A 4,809-nucleotide genomic window follows, 5' to 3' on the forward strand; every position below is an offset into this window, starting at 1 on the left:
GTGTGTGTGTGTGTGTGTGTGTGTGTGTGTGTGTGTGTGTGTGTGTGTACAAAAAGCAGGGACATGGCATTGAGTTATGTATGTTTGTTTACTCAGGTAAAAATAAAGGGGGACATCTCCAACACAGAGATGACGGAATCTGGGATATGAAGAAAATGTCAACAAGAATGTTCACTTACTATGGAGAGGACACAACACACATGTCAGAGAACAATATGAATTAGAGGACATTTTACAGGAGATAGAGACCTACCTGTGAACTCAGAAGACCTGGATTCAAATCCCAACTCTGAAAATATTAGCTATGTAACCCTGGGCAAGTTATTTAAATGCTTAGTGCTTTATGCCAGAGGAGTCAAATATATATGTGGCTCCTAGGTCCATATGGCCCACAACACTGCAGGTGAGGCCCAAACCAGATTAAAATGTAAATGGGAAATATTTAACAAAATTTTAAAAAGTACAACACATAAAATGTTAATTTGTGGTTTTCTAAGTCAATGTGTAGGGCATCTCAGATCTGTGAATGATTCTCTGTGACTCCATTTGGGGATTTCTAGACACTAGAGTGGTTTGCCATTTCCTTTTCCAGATCTTTTAACAGAAGAGGAAACTGAGTTAAATGACTTGCCCAGAGTCACACAGCTAGTAAGTGTCTGTGTACAGATTTGAACTCAGGTCCTCCTGAACTCCAGGGCCAGCCTCTCTCCACTGTGCCACCTAGCTGCCCTAACTGCACTAGGCAACTCTCTAGGAATTTAAGTAGCAGAGGCGATACCAACCTGCATCAGTGGAAGGAATTTCCTCACTTGGAAGTTCCCTATACCAATGAAATTACGAGCTCAATCCTTACCCCTAAATAGCTATACTGGTCTCTTGACTCATTGTTTGCTTGGTTTTTCTGTATTGTTTGGAGTCAAAACCAATCAAGTTCTTGTAATTTCATTTCAAAGTGATCTTTCATTGAAATGTGGGTATTGCTTCCAATAAAGGAATCATCCCTTCTGAAGGTACTCCGATATCGAAATCTGTGTATTCTATCTTCTTTCCTTTGAATTAGTTTTGAGCATGTTATGGTTAAGACATTTCAAAAGAATCATAGCTGACAGCCTTTTTCTCAATTCTTCAAGGACAGTATGAAGGTCTTAGGGAGGATATTTCTGGGGCCCCTTTATTTTTCCTGAGTCCCAGCCCTTCTCAAGTATCATTCTAAAACTTTGCAGTGTGGGGAAGGAGAGAAACCCAAAGATCTTTGCTTAGGCAATTTAATACGAGGCTCTTGTTGGGAGATGAGAATGATGAGAATGAAAGGCATAGATATTTAACTCTGTTGAAGAGGTTTTTTTTTTTCTCTTCGTCTATGAGTGGGTGAATTGAACTGATAATTCTGAGTGCCTTGCTAATCAGTTTGCCAGCTTTCAGAAGCATTGTAAAGGAAGAAATAGCAGGATAAAATGAATTGGCAAGGTCGGGATGTGGCAGATCAGAAAGTGAGAAGTCAAATGTAACACCAAGGTTGTTAGGAGAAAGCTGATAAAGATATAGCAATAGGAAAGTGATTTTAGAGGTTGGAGAATAAAAGGGTTTAGGAAGAAAGATTTTATGTTAAGACTGCCTTCAAAAATGGTAACAAAACCTTAAGTTTGAATAGTGTGTTACATTTTACAAAGTCTTTTCATACATATTATCTCATTTGATCCTCCCTATATCCTGTAAGGTAGATGAGAAAGTATTACTGTCCCCATTTTATACAGATGAGTAAACTGAGGCTCAGAGAACACAAATGATTTGTTCAAGGTCACATTGTGAGTTAATCAGAGGCACCAGTCAATATCTTCTGATTTTTCTTCTTGCAATGCTCTTTGTATTATATCATACTGAAACAGCTAAAACTATGGAATATATTCATCCATCTATATACACCCATCCTCAGTCACAAGCATTCATTAATTGTTGCCTATATGTCAGGCACAAATAATTGATGCCTATATATCAGGGCAGCTGGGTGGTACATTGTGGTTAGAGTACTGGGCCTAGACCTAGGGAGATTCATCTTCCTAAGTTCAAACCTGTCCTCAGACATTTATTAGCTGACTGACCCTGGGTATGTCACTTAACCTTGTTTGCCATCTGTAAAAAAAAAAAAAAAAAAATTAGCTGGAGAAGGAAATGGTAAAGCACTCATTATCTTTGCTACAAAAAGCTCAAATGGGGTCATCAAGTCAGACACAACTCAACAGCAACAACAGGTCAGGCATCATATGAAGTGCTCTAGATACAAATATAAAAGACACCTTCAAGGAACATTGGTTACCTCAGAAGCTGTCTGCATAAAAAGGACTCAGGTTAACTTCAGGGAATTTCTCATCTCCCTGCCTTGGAGTGCTCCGCCAGAAAATCTGGTAAAATCAGTACCTGACACCAACACCCTTCCTGCTAATATCCAGGAGAAAGTATACTTTTTGAGGGCTGGAACTTTTTTTATTTTTTAGTTTATTTTTAACCACATTCTTTTATCCCTCGTGTTAATATCCAGTAGAAGTCTACTTTTTGAGGGCTGAAACTGTTTTTTTTTTATTTTTTAGTTTATTTTTAACCATATTTTTTATACTTCTTGCTAATATCCAGTAGAAAGCCTACTTTTTGAGGGCTGGAACTGCTTTTTTTTTTAAATCCTGGTACATAGTAAACACTCAAAAATCTTCATCATTTCTACCAATTCCAAATTTACAAAATTACCTAGGGAAACTTTTATTAAAAGATGGAAGAAAGCAAAAAAGAATTCACAACAGAGCTCTTGAGAAATAAAGAAACACTCCAATAAGCAACCCTCTCCCAAAACTCTATTATCTGGTCTCATCCCCTAAGAGTTAAGACCAGGCAGAGTTCCCAGCAGGGCACCTACCTGATGCCCCTACCCTTTCCCCAGACCCCATTCTTTCTTGGATCCAGAGGTACCTGGATGCTGTGGCTGTTTTGCCCCTGTGGCTTCTTTCACAGTCCTCCCTAGGTCCCACAGGTGCAGTCAGAAGTACTCTCAGGTAAACCAAGCCCTCTGCTGCTGGCACAGATCTGCCAAAGCCAGGAGACACAATGTCTGCCCAATAATATTAGATGAGAAGGCCTCCAGAGTTCTCATGTCTGGTAAGAACAGAATTTTTGCAGTTTTTGTACCCAGGTCAAAATGTCCCTTTAATCAATTGGGAAAGAAAGGGAGGAGGAGAGCAATGACCTTGGGGCACTGTGAAACCACCGATGGTGGTGGGAGGAGCATCTTAGGTGAGCCACTTGAAAGGAATAAACCAGGGATACAGTGTTGTAGGAGAGAGATGGCTGAAGTAAAGGTGGAAAATATGAGCTTGTAGCTTCCTGTTTTAACTAATTATTCTTGCTACTCAGGCATGAGATTCAGTTGCTTTGATTTAGCTAAAGGACTGAAGGCCATCAGTGCCCCCCTTTAATTTAGACACCCCGGAAAAATTCCCAGCCATCTCACTCTAGTTATGGCTCTGGGTAAAAGACACAGTTCTCTCTGAGTCATATCTAATGACATAGCACCAGACTAGATGCCTTTTCTCACTGAGGCTATTACTCCTATTAGCCTCGGGCGATACAAAAAAGGCTTGTACTGAGTGTACTGATACTCTATCTCCAATAGAGTCGCAGCCTCTAACACTAATTTCAAGTATGGTGACTATAAATGTTGATATCTTCTCTCCCTTTTCCCCCCTTTGAACTCAGAGAAAGGCATAACAACCAAAGCAGTTAATGTATACATTTATATAGCATTTTAGCTTATACATTACTTTGTCTGATATTCGCAACAACTCTATTAGGTCAGCAGTATAAGTATTATCCCCATTTTATAGAGGAGGAAAGCTAAACTCACAAAGTTTAAGTAACTTGGCCATTGTCACAACCAGCAATCTTTAATTCAAACCTAGGCCCTCATCCTCCATGGCGGCAGGATGGGATAATGTATGTAAAACACTTTGCAAACTTTAAAATGCTATTTCAATCCTAGCACTTATTATCTGAATCTTGTTTGAGAATGGTGAACATATTTATCATAAGATCATCACAGGATTATACCTAGAAGGGAGTTGAAAGGTTATCAACCTCAACATTAGAAATGAGGAAGGAATAAGCATTTAAACAGCACCTTCTATATACTAGGCACTAGCCTAATCACTTTACAAGTATTATTTCATATGATCCTCACAACAACCTTGTGAGGCAGATGCTATTTTCCCCATTTTCAGTTGAGGAAACTGAGGCAGACAGAAGTAAAGTGGCTTTCCTAGGGTCATACAGCTAGTAAGTATCTGAGCAGATTTACAAGTATTATCTCATTTGATCCTCACAACAACCCTGGGAAGTATGTGCTATTATTGTACCCATTTTACAGAAATTGAGGAAGGCAGAGGTTAAGTGACTTGCCTAGGATCACACAGCTAGTAAGTGTCTGAGGCTGTTTTTGAACTCAGGTCTTTCTGACTTCAAGTCCAACTTTTTATCTGCCATATCATCTGACTGCCTCAAAGATGAGAAATCTGTGGCCAACAAAAAGCAGTGACTCATTAAAGATGACTCAGCTAAAAAATGAAAAAGCCAGTCTTTGAACCAAGGTCCTCCGGCTTTAAACCATAATCTAGCTACACTCTTACCGTCATGCCATGCTATAAGGAATCTTATATGACCTTAACATTTACTCATTTAAAGAGTAAGTTGAGTTAAATGAGCAAATTTCACTTAAAAATGAGAGATTTCTAGCTAGAAATTTAAGGCTGAATTTCCTCTACCTACATG

At 39.1% G+C, this 4,809-nt stretch overlaps 1 protein-coding gene across 1 annotated transcript in view; it reads left to right on the forward strand.

Moving 5' to 3' along the window:
* Positions 1 to 563, forward strand: part of CCDC141 (coiled-coil domain containing 141) — a 276,321-nt gene extending 275,758 nt beyond the window's left edge. Inside the window, exon 26 of the mRNA XM_027865848.1 lies at positions 97 to 563. The gene's annotated coding sequence lies outside the window, so the exon portion shown is untranslated. The remainder of the gene's footprint in view (positions 1 to 96) is intronic.
* The last annotated feature ends 4,246 nt before the right edge of the window (positions 564 to 4,809 follow it).

The sequence above is a fragment of the Vombatus ursinus genome, unplaced genomic scaffold (assembly GCF_900497805.2).
Source record: "Vombatus ursinus unplaced genomic scaffold, bare-nosed wombat genome assembly UNPS02014779.1, whole genome shotgun sequence".
Taxonomy (NCBI): Eukaryota; Metazoa; Chordata; class Mammalia; order Diprotodontia; family Vombatidae; genus Vombatus; species Vombatus ursinus.